This window comes from Talpa occidentalis, unplaced genomic scaffold, assembly GCF_014898055.3.
Source record: "Talpa occidentalis isolate TD23 unplaced genomic scaffold, MPIMG_talOcc4v2.1 talOcc4.7, whole genome shotgun sequence".
NCBI classification, from domain to species: Eukaryota; Metazoa; Chordata; class Mammalia; order Eulipotyphla; family Talpidae; genus Talpa; species Talpa occidentalis.
Window position 1 is genome coordinate 76,198,551 of NW_023605083.1, and position 16,936 is coordinate 76,215,486.

Below are 16,936 nucleotides of genomic sequence, written 5' to 3' on the forward strand. Positions count from 1 at the left end.
GTGGGTACACCTGGGCTGAGAGACTGGGCTTATTAGGGCAGCATCACGGGGACACTAGCAGAGAGAGTTGGAATGGAATAGAAGAGCAAAGTAGAAAATGGAGCAGCAGACCAGAAGAGGCCACGAGAGAGCGCCGGAGAGACCAGTAAAGAATGAAGGTTAGCCGGGAGCCGGGAGGCCTTCCAGCTTCCTGACCCCACATCACCCCAGACTGCCACGTACCTGTTAAATCCAGACTGCCATGTACCTGTTAAATCCAAATAAAAGCCTGAAAAAGACACTGAGGGCTCCAGGACTCCTCCTTCACCCATCTGCCCGGTCATAGAAATCCTGCACTGTGTCATTCCTGCCACTACAGTATCTCAAACTGAATATGTCTAAAACTAATTTCTGATATTAACTACAAAAAGTTAAAACCTGTCTTCTTGTAGGCTTCTCTATCAGAAAATGACAGCTCTTATCTTCCAGTTGTTCAGATTAAAAATCTTGGAGGTACCCTTGATATCTCCCTCTCCCTTCTCTCTTCTCCCTTCTCCCTTTCTCTCCCCACCTCTCCCTCTCTCTCTTTCCAGTCAGAGAGTTTCCTGTTAATAGGTAAGTAGATTTGGATTATGCTGAACAGCACCACTTGTTTTTGCACTTTGCCACACATGTCAAAGTCTGTCTCTCTCTGTCTCTCTTTGTCTCTCTCTCTCTCTCTCTCTCTCTCTCTCTCTCTCTCTCACACACACACACACACACACACACACACACACACACACACACATGCAATACTCACACTATTGCTGGGTCATACACATTATACCTGTACAACTTTAGTTTTACTAGTATCTCAATCAGGTTTTCTCAAGGGATGCAAATCATGCAGCCATTTGCACAGGGACCACTTACTGTTTTTTAAAAATTATCATTATGGAATTAGCTGCTAAAGGGTATAAAAGAGAACTCAGAAGAATATTCAAGGCTTGAAAGGGTGTATTTAAGGAACAAATTTGAAATGGAGATCCTGGACCCATGGTGGGGTTCAAATTTCACAGGAGACTCTGTGGTTATGGCTGTTGACTGAGAATCAGACAATAATATAATCAAGGAAGTCTTTATTTAAGAATACAAATCATGATCCAGGTCCACAATCAAAGGGCAGGGTATAGAAGAATTGTTAAGGATCAAGCAGGGAAATGATTTAATTAAGCTTAGGTCATTTTTTGGTTTGATTGGTTGAAATGAGTCTTAAGATAAAAGGCAGCAGTGTGGAGTCTTTTGTAATCATCAACAGTTTGTCCCTTGTTTCTTTGCTAATAACTGATAAGGAAAGAACAGGGTATTACTGTATTTTCATAATCACTGATAAGGAGAACACAGGCTGTTGCTATTTTCCTTTTTTTTTTAAGAAATTGATTTATTTTTTAAATTTATTTTCTTACATCATTGCTAATTTTTGGACAGTATTTGATTTCTCCCCTCGGGTGTAGGCCCTGTAGTTCTCCCACCACCAGAGCATATGTGACTCATTACCTCAGTCCATTGTGCTCTTCCCTCCCTTGTTTTGACCACTCTTGCTCCTCCTATCCTGTCGTATTCCTCAGATCTATGGTCAGTTTGCAAGTTTTTTGCCCCAATCCTTGGTTTGGTTTCTACATATTCCACATACAAGTGAAATGATGTGATATTTATCTTTTTCCTCCTGACTTATTTTGCTTAGCCTGATCACTTCCAGTTGCATCCATATTGCCACAAATGACATGATTTTTATCATTTTTGCTCGCTGAGTAGTATTCCATTGTGTATGTATATCACATCTTCTTGATCTATTCATCTGTTTGAAGGGCATTTAAGTTGTTTCCATATTTGACTATCGTAAATGGTGCTGCAGTAAATAAAAGTACAGGTTTACTTTTCAGGTTAGTGTTTTTGTGTCCTTTGGGTAGGTTCCTAGAAGTGTTGAAGTGGAAAATTTCAGGCTGACCTGTGATTACCTGAAGTTGGAACAAAGTTTGGACTAAAAGTTTCAGGGAACAACTCACAAATGCTCTTAAGGTCACATGCCTGATTCATGCCTCCCAGCTAACTCTATACAACCTTGCTTTAGACAATAAATATTCTGTTACCTAATTGCTCAGGGCTCAGACTTTGGAGAGAGAACTCTTCTGGGTCCACCAGTGTAAAGCCCAGTGGGTAAATAAAGAACTTCCCTCCTCCTCTCTGAGTACTACCTGACAGAATCCTGCCATAACAGTGTAATCACTGGGTCATATGGTAGATCCATTTTTAATGTTTTGAGGAAACCCCACATAGCCTTCCATGTGACTGGACCAATTTACATTCCCACCAGCAGTGTAAGAGAATTCCCTTTTTTACTTTTTATATCATTGTTCATTTTTAAATAATATTTGCTTCCCTCCCCCCTCAGATGTAGTCCCCATAGACTTTCCTTCACCAATGCACCCGTGCACCATCACCACAGTCCCCTGTGCGCCTCCCTCTCTCCCTCTGATCCCTCTTTCCCCTCCTCCCCTGCAGGATGTCGCTGATTTAGAATTGTCTGTTATTGCTTTGTTGTGTTTTGTATTGTTATTATTTTTTAAAATGATGTCTTATTTGGTTCACCTATATTCCTGCTATAAGTGAAACCATCTGATATTTCTCTTTTTCCTTCTGACTTATTTCACTAAACATAATTCCTTCTAGCTCCATCCACGTTAAAAAGACACAGTAGCAGGCTGTATTAAAAAACAAATCCAACCTTCTGCTGTCTCCAGGATACACATTTAACCACAAAAGATAAACACAGACTGAAAGTAAAGGATTGGAAAACAATCCTACAAGCAAACGGACCAAAAAAGAAGGAAGGGACAGCTATACTTACATCAGATGAAATAGACTTCAAACCAAAAAAGGTGAAAAGAGACATAGATGGACACTACATTATGATCAAGGGGACAATGCATCAGGAAGATATAACACTCCTCAACATATACTCACCAAATGCAGGAGCACCAAAATATTTTAGACAATTATTATCAGCTCTGAAAACAGACATTAAAGAAAAAGAAAATATATATATATATAGTGGGAGACTTCAACATTCCACTCTCACCAATGGACAGATCAATGAGACAAAAAATAACTGGTCCAACCACTATGGAGAGCTGTGTGGAGATTTCTGGACCTACTAAACATAGAGCTTCCATATGATCCAGCAATTCCACTCCTAGGTGTTTACCCAAAGGACACAGAAACATTAATTCCAAAGAGCACCTGCACCCCTATGTTTATAGCAGCACTGTTTACAATAGCTAAGCTTTGGAAACAGCCCAAATGCCCAAAAACAGATGACTGGATCAAGAAGATGTGGTACATATACACCATGGAATATTACTCAGCATTCAAAAAAGATAAACACATGCAATTTGCAGCAACATGGATGGCGCTGGAAGGGATCATGCTCAGCGAAATAAGCCAGAAAGAAAAAGAAAAATACCGGAATGTCTCACTCATAGCAGGAATCTAGAAAACTTAAATAAGGGACCAGGAAAATGAATAACTATAAGAAAGTGAAAATCCAAATCAACAAAAAACTATGAACCAGAGACACTTTTTGGGGGTGTGGGGGGTGGGAGGGGAAGGATTGGGGTCAAAATGGGGGGTTGCAATTGTATGGGGAATATAAAAATAAAATTTATTATTAAAAAAATAATTTAAAAAAAACTAAAAAATAAATAAATAAATAAACCCACACCATCCAGCTCCATAAAATAAATAAATAAATAAAAAATAAAGACACTAGAGCCCTAAATAAAGACATGGAACTTACGGACTTAACAGACAGCTAGAGGACACTGTATCCCCCAAATCTGAGGGCTCCCTCTTTTACTGCATCTTTGTCATTTGTTTGCTATTCTTTTAATATGGGCCCTTTCCACAGGTGTGAGGTTAAGTAAATGCTTGATTTTTTTCCTTTATTTACCAGTTTCAAAGTAATGACTTGGTTCCTAACTATCCTCTACGCTAGACCTAGAACTTGGATTTTCTAGGTGAGAACTTTCATTAAGAACACATCCAGGGCCTCCCCGGTGGCACAGTGGTTGAGCACTGGGTTGCGAAGCTGCTTGAAGCCTCTGCAGCGCTGGTTCGATCCCCGGCCCCCAGCGAGGGTCCCACATGGCGCGCAGACCTCTCTTGCCGCCCGCTGCTCCCCTCAGCAGTGTATTTCGTCAGTCTGCCTGTTCAGCTCCCTACTCTGGCTCTGGTGAATTCTCTCACCTTCCCGCGCTTCTGGCTGTACCCAGTGCTTGTATAAATAAATAAATCTTTAAAAAAAAAAAAGAAACTAGATTAAAAAAAAAAAAAAGAACACATCCAATCAACATTTTATATTTGTTTCAATTCTTTGTGGTTAGGACCCTTATCAATGTCCAGATAGGCCCCGCTTTGACTGATGAGACCTCTTCCAGTTCATGCCTGGGTCCTATTAATAAGATTAGCAGGGCCTAATAGTCTTTGACTGTGTCCTGATTTTTCTGGTGTAGTTTGCCACTTTATTGTACTGATATACTGTTTCTAATAGTTTTTTTAATGGCATCTTTAGGGTTTTCTATCATGTCATCTCAAATTGTGAAAAGTTTCATTTCTTCTATCACAATTTGAGTCCTTTTATTTCTTTCTCTTGCCTAATTGTTCTAGCTAGGGCTTCTGTTACTATGTTGAATAGTAGTGGTGACAGTGGACATCCTCATCTTGTATCTGACTGCAGAGAAAAAGCTTCCAAATTTTCATCATTGAGTATTATGTTAACTGTGGGTTTATCATATATGACAAATATGTATGTCATATATGTCATATGTGAATAAGGCATATAAGCCTTTATTCTCAATTTGTTGAGTTTCATTTTTTTGTCTTAAATGGATGTTGAATCTTGTCAAATGCTTTCTCTGTGTCTATTCATATGATCATATGATCTTTATCTCTTCTTTTCTTGGAATTTCCTTTATTAAACTTATTGACTTATAGATGTTGAACTATCCTTGAAATAAATCATACTTTGTGGGACATATGATCCTTTAAATGTATTTTTGAATTTGGTTTGCTTAGAGTCTGTTGAAGATTTGTGCACCTATGTTCCTCAAGATTTATTGGTGTGTAGTTTTCTTTTGTTGTGATGTCCTTATCTGCTTTTGGTATCAGAATGATAATGATTCATACAATATATTTGAAGCATTCCCTCTTATTTTTTTAGAGTCATTAGTTTGTCTTTGAAGGTTTGTTAGAACTTAATTCTGGTCCAGCACCTATGGAAAAGAGTACAGGCATTTTTCAAAACAATAAGATTAAATCTGACATATGATCCATCAATTCCACTCTTAGATACCCACTTGTAGAATACAAAGACATCAATGCAATGGAATACCTGCACTCTCGTGTTTGTTGTAGTTCTACTTACAATAGCCAAACTATGAAAACAACCTAAGTGCCCAAAGAAAGATGAGTGCATTAGGCAAATGTGATATACATACACAATGGAATATTCAGCTATAAAAAAAAGATAAATTATTGACTTTTGCAAAAGAATGGCTGGAACTGGAGTAAATTATGCTAAATAAAATAAATGAGAAGGCAAAACACAAATAAAAGATGGTGTCACTTACAGGTGGGATACAGAGTAATATCACAAAGGGTCAGATAAAATCAAACCAATAACATGCCCTAGAAATCTAACTATACAATTGAGGCTATCAGTATGAAGAAAAGAAAGGAGAGGAAGTGGGGAGAGGGCACAGTAGGCTGGGGTGAAGGACTTTCAGAACCTTAATGGTAAATATGGTGTAGTGACATACACCTGAAGGGTGTGATCCTACACTTCTGAATCATAAACAGTGCTGTAAACCAATGTTACTCTATTTTAAAAACTCATGCCAAAGTTTCACCAAGAAAACAGATTACTTTTGCTATTCAAACCTTTCTGTGGTTCCGTTTGAATATCAATATATTTTGCTAAATTTCCCTGAAAAATATTATTGGCTTTTTACTGGGGATTGCATTACATTTATAAATCACTTTATACAGAATAGTCATTTTGATTTTATTGATCCTCCTCCCCGTGCAGGAACTTTGGATGTCCTTCCATCTCCTAATGTCGCTATCTGAACCCTTGTAGTTCTCATTGTATGGGAGTCGGTTCTTTCATTTAGTTCTGAGGTATTTGATTATTTTTGAAGCACTTATAAATGGAGTTTTCCTAATTTCTTTTACATCTCACTTGTTGTTTGTATATATAAAAGCTACAGATTTTTGTATGTTGATTTTGTAACCAACCATTTTGTTGTATTAATCTATTATGTTTAATAATTTTGGTCTAGCACCTATGGGAAAGAGTACAGGCAGTTTTTTGGTGGAGTTTTAGGGTTTTCTATATATATCATATCATCTGCATATAGTAATAATTGCACTTCTTTTTTCTTACTTTTTTTTTTTTTAAAAGATTTATTTATTTATTTATACAAGCACTGGGTACAGTCAGAAGCGCGGGAGGGTGAGAGAATTCACCAGAGCCAGAGCGGGGAGCAGAGCAGGCAGAAGGACCGAAGTACACTGCTGAGGGGAGCAGCGGGCGGCAGGAGAGGTCTGCGCGCCATGCGGGACCCTCCTCCGGTGGCCGGGGAGCAGCCGGGGATCGAACCGGCGCTGCAGGGGCTGTGGGCAGCTTCGCAACCCAGCGCTCAACCGCTGCGCCACCGGGGAGGCCCTCTTACTTGTTTTTGTCTGTAGCTCTGGCCAAAGTCTCTAATATTAAGTTAAACAAAAGTGGAAATAGTGGAACTGCTTAGCTTGTTCCTCCTCTTAAGTGGATACCATTCAGTTTTTCACCACTAAGTATTATATTGCCTATTGGTTTGTAATATAAAATCATTATTATGTGTAAGGTGGGACTTTTCTCACCTTGTTAATTTTTAATCATAAATGGGTGCTAAAAGCTTATTTAACACTTTCTCTACATCTACTGATATTATCGTGATTTTTATTTTTAACTTTGTTGATATATTACATTGGTTTATGTATATCAAACTATCCTTGCAAACCTGGGATAAACCCCGCTTGATCATGCTATATAATCCTTATGATGTGTTGTTGAAGTCTATTTGCTAGTATTTTGTGGAGGATTTTCAACATTCATCAAGGATATTGGTCATAGTTTTCTTGTGTTGTCTTTATCTGGTTTTAGCATTAAGGTAATATTGGTATAATAAAATATATATGAAGTCTTTATTGGAATTTTAAAAACAATTTGAGCAAGATGAGCATTAGTTCTAGCTTAAAGGTTTGATAAAAAAAATTATCAAGTTTTATTGATTCACTGTTGTTCATGAAACTATATAATTTGGGGGTTAAACAGCTTCATACCTCGATACATGTACTCAACTTATTCCAGAGGCAATACCTTATCTCATTAGCGCCCCTTCCCTCCTCTCACCCCCTTCCCAATATATCTTTCACCTTGGCAACCATTATCTTTTTCAGCACCTAAGAGTGAGTTTTCTTGTGTTTTGTCAGTTGATTTGCTTTGGTTATTTATATCCCACATATGAGAGAAACCATCCAGTAATCTTTCCCTTTCTGACAATATTATTCACAATAGCCAAGATGTGGAGTCAAATGCACACCGACAAAAGACTGGATAAAGAAATTGAGAATCTAGACTCAAAGGAATACTATGCAGCTATTCAAAAAGGTGACAACCTGGATAGAACTTGAGGTGATGATGCTAAGTGAAATTAGTCAGAAAGGGAAAGGTTTGATAAAATTTATTTGTAAAGTCATCTGGTCCTGGAGTTTTGTTTTAGGGAAGATCTCTTTTGTTTACCTCAATCCACTCTTATTAAAAGAAACAAAACATACTATCTTATTTTGAAGTATACATGAAAGAAGTCCAAATAAATAATGTATTTGTGAAGTTTAACAAATATAAAACAAAAATCCACATAACCATCAGTAGGTCAAGGCAAGTACATTTGTTTCCACATAACCCCCTAATATGTTATACTCTCCCCCTTGGAGTAATTTGCTATGCTTACTTTGTTAGGGTTTTTATTTTTCCATTTCTGAATTTGTTTTTTTTTTAAAAAGATTTATTTATGCATATAAGAACTGGGGTACAGGCCAGAGGTGTGGGAGGTGAGAGGATTCACCAGAGACAGAGTGGGGAACAGAACAGGCAGATCAACCGAAGTACACTGATGAGGGGAGCAGCGGGTGAGTCAGAAGAGGTCTGCTGCGCCATGTGGGTTGCTCCCTAGCTGGCCGGGAATCGAACTCATGCTTCAGTGGTTGTGAATAGCTTCATAGTTTACATCTTAACCCCTTGTGCCACCAAGGGAGGCCCTCCATTTCTAATTTTATTTTCTTACATTGTGGTTCTTTTGTGTACAGTAAAAGGATTCTGCCCTTGAAGTGTAGACCACATAGTTCTTCCACTACCATAGCACACATGAACCATCGCCATGTCCCTTGTTTTCTTCCCTCTTTATTTTGAAACACTTCCCCTTCCCTCCTTTGCTCTATGGTGGAGAAGATCTTTTTATTGCTATTTAAATTTCCATGCTTGTGACTGGGTTTTTCAACTCTTCTATTTCTTCCTGATTAAGTTTTGGTAAAGTAGATTAATCTAGGATTTTGTTCATTTCTTCATGATTATCAAATTTATTGGCATGTAGTTAGTCAGCATAATCTCTGAATATCCTTTGTATTTCTGTGCTATTTATGGTAATTTCACCTCTTTAATTTTTCATTCTATTTGTCTTTTCTCTTATTTTGTTAATATAACTAGAGGCTTGTCTTGTTCTTTTCTCAAAGAAGCAACTCTTAGTTTCATTGACCTTTTTATTTCTATTTATTTTTGCTCTTATTTCTTATTATTTCCCTCCTTCTATAACTTTGGGTCTTGTTTGTTCTGCTTCTCCAATCTGTGTTAGGTTATCTATTTGGGATTTTTCTTGCTTCTTAATTTAGACCTTTATTGTAATGATCTTTCCTCTTAAAATCATTTTTGTTGCACCCCATAGAGTCTGGTAGTTTGTATCCTTATTTTCATTAGTCTCATCTGTTATTTTTGATTCCTGCTTTAGGTCCTCTTTTATTCAATAGCTACTAAGCAGACCATTATTTACTTTCTATGTTTTTCCTGGGTGGTAAGATAGCCTCTGCTATTGTCTCTCCCTGGCATGGAACTTTTGTATTGAAGTAAGTTGGAGCACAGGCAATTGGGAAAAAATAAGACCTCAATATTGTAAGGAATTTCTTGGGAACTGACTATAAGAAAAGCAGGTCCTCAAAAACCATCCTTTCATTGAAAACACAGATTGTACTTTTTTTCATCAACATTGTAATATGTTTTTTCATCAACATTGTTCAATGACTCCACATTTTTAGAGGATCTGCTGTAACCTTGACCTGTGTCCCTGGGTAACAGCTTCCATCCTATGCACATGGCTTGGTGAATGGTACTCACCAGGAGTTGAGCCTCTTCAACTTGGAGATGAGAAATGCTGGTGGCCACCTCTCCTAATCAGATACAGTAAACCTTGAGTGGGAACTAAAAGGAGAATGACTACACCCACTGGCATGGAGGTTCATCAAGCTGAGCTCGGAAAGGAGAGAATGGATGGGTCAAGGCTCAAAGGCCACAGCCTCTCACTGCCCTTACAAAGTTTTGTTAGGATTTTTGAATCAATGTTTAATCATTTGTTACATGAACTTAAGACAACTTCCAAAGACAAATAGTTCCAAAGAACAAATAGTTTTTTTTTAATAATTTTCTCCAGTTTTGCTTATTTCACTGGCAAGTGGATTCACAAAGTTCCTCACAATGCCATCCCACATTTTCAGACTATTAACATTGCACCTGAGGTAAGCAGCCACATATTTGAAGAATAAAGCCTGTACTGTGACAACTGGGGCCACTCGTCTCTCTTCTGATCTTTAAACAAGTGATGGTACTAAAGGATAGTTGCCCTGTCCCATTCTCTCTCTCTCTTCCCTTCCCTCTCTCCCCAGCCTCCCTCCCTTCCCCTTCTTCGCTCCTTCCTTTCCCCACTCCCTTCAGCTGCAAACTGCTGTCCCACCACTGACTGGGGAATGACCCCCATCACTACCACCAGGGGCAAATGATAAAAATATCCCCAAGGGTTGATCTACACCAATTTTTTTTTAATTTTATATATTTTTTACATCATTTCATTTTTGCACAAAGTATGCATTTTCATCTTGGTTATAGACCCCGTAAAATTCCCACCACCCTTCTTTTGACCCTACTCCCTCCCCCTGCCCTCCCCCACCCACATAGTGTGTCTCTGGTTTATAGTTACCTGTTGATTTTGATTTTTACTTTATTATAATTAGTCTTTTTTCCTGGTCCCTTATTTAGGTTTTCTAGATTCCTGCTATGAGTGAGACCATCCGGTATTTTTCTTTTTCTTTCTGGCTTATTTCGCTGAGCATGATCCCTTCCAGCGCCATCCATGTTGCTGCAAATTGCATGAGTTTATCTTTTTTGAATGCTGAGTAATATTCCATGGTGTATATGTACCACATCTTCTTGATCCAGTCATCTATTTTTGGGCAAACTAATTCTCTTTGACCCAAAGCTTAGCTATTGTAAACAGTGCTGATATAAACATAGGGGTGCAGGTGTCCCTTTTGAATTAATGTTTTCATGTCCTGATCTACACCAATTTGGGTAGTGAATCTCTAATGGTACTAAGGCCAAAAATGGAACAGTTCCATGAAGAAATATTTAATCTGTAACAATTCTCTTTCTCTCTAAGGCAGGGGTCCTTACTTTTTTTCAGGACCCCTTCTTCTCCCCCTCATTTCCTCCCCTTCTCCTGGTTCATTGTGGTTCACTGTGATGAACCACAATGTAGTCTAGTGATGGTTACAGTTTCCTTTTCCAAATAATGTATTTTATATGCATAAATAAAATACATAGAACTATAAACAAAACCCATTGCCAAAGAAATTTTCGCAGTATTTTCTAAATATTATAGACTAAAAATATACTTCTTCATGAATATATTAAATAGAACTAGTGGAAGTTCTAATAACTACCAAAATGCTGAGCAGAGTTTACATATTTTACTGAAATAAACTGTAATGTGATACAAAATTATTTCAACTTCTAGGGATAAAAAAGTCACAGGTATAGTTTGCCTTTGATCAACATGAGCTTTAACTAGTGGGTCCATTTATATGCAATTTTCTTATATACAGAAGACATAAGCTTACATTACTAATATAGTATGGTACTATAAAAGTGTTTTCCCATCATTATGATTTTCTTTTTTTTTTTAAAGATTTATTTATTTATGCATACAAGAGCTGAGGCACAGGCCAGAGATGCGGGGGGTGGGAGGATTCACCAGAGACAGAGTGCAACAGAACAGGCAGACTGACTGAAATACACTGCTGAGGGGAGCGGCGGGCAAGACAGGAGAGGTCTGCTTCACCATGTAGGTTGTTCCCTGGCTGGCCAGGGATTGAACTTGTGCTGCAGAGGCTGTGGATTGCCTCACAGTACAGTGCTCAACTCCCTGCGCCACCAGGGAGGCCCCCATTATGATTTTATTAATAATATATTCTTTTTTCCAGCTTACTTTATTCTAAGAATACAGTATGAAATACCTAATAATGTACAAAATATGTGTTAGTCAAGTGTCTATATTATCAACAGAAAACTACTAGGCTATTAGAAGTTAAGTTTTAGGGGAGTCTTACATGGATTTTGGAGAGATTTGCTGTTAATCAAGAATCAACCACATTGCTATACTATTGTGGGTTTGCCTACATTCAAATGAAAATAAATAGATAAATTTTGGCCAGGAAAAATCAAGATGAATTTATTCCCCTTGCAAACTCACCAGGCCCCTAAAAGTATGAACCCCAAGGTAAGAACTCCAGAAATACAAATATGGTCTAGACCAATATCCTGGGGTTGCGCTTCTCAAATCACCTGGATTGAAACTTATATTCTCATTCAGTATGCGCACCCTGATATCCTGCATTCCTAACAAGCCCCCAATGATGCTGATGTTTTCGTCCAGGTAGCACACACCGTGGAGAAGAGGCTGTGATGCTGGTGGTGATAAGAGTTGAAGGCACACAGATGGCATTTCCTGACCCTGAAGTCCTTGGCAACGGCTTAGGGTTTTCTGGTTTTCTAAAGGGGCATGCTTTCTTTTCCTCTGTATTTCACTCGCTGATGAAAGAAAGAAAACTTGGAGATTCGAACTGCTTGAGTGTGTCTTCAGTTTCCCTAAAGCTACCACAGAAAAGCCATTATTTGTCAGCCAAGCAGTTGACCATTGGCAAGTCTCAGCACTCAAAATGTATGCACAAATACACATACCCACTCACAGAAAATTAAAATAACTCATAAGCCAAAATAAATAAGACTTAGAAGTTGAAGTGATTACTTTAAAGGAAAAAAGGTAAATAGACTCCGTAATTACTAACATATATAGCTTCACCATTTTCCTGAGAACAGGGGAAAAAACAGCTGTCTAAAACCTCAGTGCCCCTGTTCTTGAAATATACAGAAAAAATCACTTAAACAACAGAAAAAAGTTAAAAAGTTAAAAAAAAACAAGTCAAAGTTAAAAAACAGTGGCACTGGGGCCTCCCTGGTGGCGCAGCAGTTGCGCCCTGGGTTGCGAAACTGCCCGCAGCCTCTGCAGCGCCAGTTTGATCCCCAGCCATGGGCAAAGGTCCCACATGGCGTGCAGACCTCTCCTGCTGCCTGCTGCTCCCCTCAGCAGTGTACTTCGTCAGTCTGCCTGCTCTGCTCTCCCCTCTGGCTCTGGTGAATTCTCTCACCCTTCTGCGCTTCTGACTGTACCCAGGCTTGTATAAATAAATAAATAAATCTTAAAAATAAAAAACAGTGGCACTGTTATAATAGTCCAAAGTAAGCAAAATAGCACAGATGTGAAACTAATTCTCTTTGACCCATCCTGAGTGACTTTTATTTTTTTAGGAAGAGACACATGAAAACCTGGAGCATTAGTCTACATTTCTTCCTCTGCCTCCTAGGGGCTCACAAGTCCCTTTTGTACTACCTCTCTGCATCCAGTACCCTCAACTAACCCTTAATTAAGAAGCCATATTGGAGATCCCTTCAACCCCAGCCCTCAAAAATCTATTTCTTTGGAAGAGTAGAAATTGCAAGTTTCAACCTCACCACAAGAGCAGCCACGCTGCTCTTGGGGTACCCTCTGGTGGCCACACATGGAAGTACTTTATTCACACTGGTAAAAAGTGTCATTAAACAAAAGGCCAATAAAGCTATTTGGAGTGATCGCAAAAAAAGAAAAAAAAATTAAATAAGAATACCCACCTAAGCATTCTGGCTACAAAAACAAAATATTAACCATATTAGATATTAGGAAAACACAAAATATTCTTCAAGACTTCTGAGAATGAAACTTAGAAAAAAATTTAAAAGAAAGTAAAATCTTTTTTTTTTGTTTTGTCATTACAAGCTCACTAAAAGTTAAGTTGATGTTTATATTTTTCTCAACAGCATTCTTGGTCTCTGGTTTTCAGAAATGCAGATGATGCATGAGAAGGTGTTTACATAGCTTGGGAGTGCCAAGGTGACACTCTAAAAGCCTTTTAAAGGTAAACTGAAACCATTAAAAGGAAGGGGATCTTAATGGTGGGCTAATTTTCATCTGTAGTTGTCTCTTCCTCCATGGAGACAGTGGGCTAAGGAGCAATTGCACTTGTAAGAGAATTGAGGAATCAGCAATAGCATAAGAAAGTAAGACAGAGACCACCTGATAGAGTAGGAAAACCTGAGAAATGGTCCTAACCAGAATATTATTGGGGCAATGGGAGAAGCACCAGCCTCTCCCCTCACCCAGATTCCTGGGCCTTCACTGAGCTCCTCACTCACTGGAGACAGGCGTGTGCCACATATCATAAAGATTAATGACTGCTAAGCAGGTGCTGAATAGGTGCTGAAGTGAAGCACCTGGAACTGCTGGCAGGTATATTGCCATGCTGAAAGGCACCCATTCCTCCCCCAGGGCTTTCCACCTCTCCAAGCCCACTGCAGATGGGCAAATGCTACTTCCCCAAAAGAGAGTTACTGTTGGAAAGCAGAGCTGACACACCTGGGGTTGCTGGTGTCTAGCTTGGTGGTCCCAAAAGGCATCTACTCTTTCCCTAGACATACTCACAGGGCTTTCCTGGATTCCTACCCCACTGACGATGATTAACCACCACTGCTGACTGTAGGTTGGGTACTGAACTGGCAACTAGCTCAGCTGTCCCAAAAGGCAAACACCCCTCCCCACCCAGATCCCCTGGGGTCTTAACCTGGGCTTTTAACTCCCTGCCACTGGGCAAGTACTGCCTCCTTGACGACACTGAGAGTGGGCAGCCATTGAGTGACAGCACCTAGGGCTGCTGACTGCAAGCTTGGTAGTGTCAGAAGCACCAGTTCAGCCTCCATCTGGGCTTGCAGGCATGTGGATACCCTGTGATACAATTTGCAACTTCCTATGGTATCTGCTAGTGGTTCAAGTCCGCAACCCCTGGGCCACTCTGCTGGTGCCTGAACTGCAGGGGAAAAGAGGCTGTCGGCAAAACCTGCTGAGATGATAACTAGGCTTCAGTTGAAGGGTCTGTTGCAGTCTAGGGTTTCTGGGAAAGCACAACCACTGGAGTCTGTCTTGATCTGCCTTAAACAGTGATAATTACACATCCTTCCCTAGGTTCAAGCAGATTCAGCAACCAGGGAGACTTATGTAATTGGCAAATTACGGTAGCAAAACGCAATACTCCCAACATGCCCAGCCCCCACTGGCTCTTAAGCTCTAGTCATCTTGATTGGTGATAAGGTGACAACAGACAGCACAGCAACCAAAACCAATACCCAGAGGACAATACTCTGTTATCTGCAATTCTAATGTAAGACCATCACAGGAGGATTGGGAAGGAAAGCAATCTAGATTAATCCACAGACATAATCACAGAACATCAACTAGAATGAGGAAGCAGAGGAATTCATGACAAATGATTAATTAAGACAAAACCTGGGGTAAATCCCTAATACGACAGAATTAACTAAACTACTGAAAGAAGACTTCAGAGCAACAGTCTTGATGCTTATTGAAATTAGAAGAACCAGGGATGAACAAAATGAGAACTACAAGGACAAGGAATGTATGAAAAAGTTCCAAAAAGAAATAAAGAAAACAATAACTGAACTAAAATAGAGGGCCCCACAGTAGACTCAATGAGGCTGAGGAATAAATCAGCATGATTGAAGATAGGGTAGTAGAAAGCACCCAAAAAGACCAGCAAAAAGAAAAACTAATTTTTAAATGATAACATGAGAGACTTATGGAATAGTGTCAAGAGAAGAAACATTTGTATCATAGGGGTTCCAGAAGGAGAACAGAGAAGAGGTAGAAATCCCACTTGGAGAAATAATAGCAGAGGACTTCCCCAAACTGGGTAATGAAACAGACATCCAGAGCCAGGAAGGTCAAAGAGTTCCAAATATATACACACAAAGGTATACTGATAATGTTGAAAATTATAGCTAGAGAATCCTATGCATATATCAAGAAAACATGGTAAATATACACAATAGAATAGTATTCGGTGATCAAAAAAATAAATTCATCCCATTTGTGGCACTATTACAGGGCAGGGAGAGAGGCAGCCCAGACCCCACAAACCTGCCTGCTCTAAATAGGTTCTGCCATCCGCCGCATCAACACAAAACATATGAGACTTTAATGGGAAGGAACTTTAATACAATTAGGAAACAATACAGAAAAGGCAAAGAATATAGTTTTTAAATCAAGCACTCAAGTTACCTGTCCCCTCGTACGTAAAAGTCCACCCAAGCAGGATTGGCCCAGAACAAGGCCCCAAAGCCTGCCACAAGTCTAAAGCATCTTCCAGTGGGGACCCACAGAAAAGGGTCAGAAACAACCAGACAAGTCTGGAGGGAAAAGAGCAAAATCAAAATCAAGACAAAAACCTCCATTGTCACCTCCCCATAGGTCTCTCATTCACATCTGTGTCACCCAGTCCACAACCAAAAGGCAAGTGCAGTTTCTTCACATGTCTCTCGGCTCCATGTGCCTCCTCCAGGTCTCCTCCTGGCTCCATCCTGCTTCCTTCCTTCCTCAGTCTCCTCTGCAGCTTCTTCTCTCCCTGCTCAGTTCCACCCTCCCTTGGGTGGGGCAGGGAACCTGGAACCTCCCCTTTTCCTGGAGACCACTCTGTTATAGCACCATGAATGGAGTTGGAAGGGATTGTGCTAAGCAAAATAAGCCAGGAGAAAGTTAAGTACTGGATAGTGCCACTTACATTTGGAGTATAGAGAAATCAAACAGAATTAGAAAAAGACAATTATTTGAAGCCACTCTTGAAAGCTGACCATAGAACTGAGGCATCCAGAGGAGATGGGGGAGGCTTGAAAACATGTGGGAAGAGAGCACAATGGAATACGGTGGAGGACTATGGGTGCTTTGGTAGTGGGAAAGCTATAGTGACTAAACCTGAGCGGAGAAGGAATGATACACCTCCCAAATACTAACAAGGATGTAACACTAAAACATGGTATCTTAAGAAAAGAAGAAGCTGTTGCTTGCAATGAAAAACAAAAGAGAGAGAAACTCTAAACAGAGAAAAAACAGAGTCGAATATAAGAGAACCCCCCATAAGATTATCAGTGGCTTTCTCAGCAGGAACCTTATAGATCAGACTAAACAAATATACTCCAGTTACATATTCAACATGCTAAAAGTGAAAAAGACCTCCGACCAAGAATCCTCTATCCAGTTCCAGTAACATTTAGCACAGAAGGAGCAATAAAGAGTTTCACAAATAACAGTTGCAATATTCATAGTACAACAAATCAGTC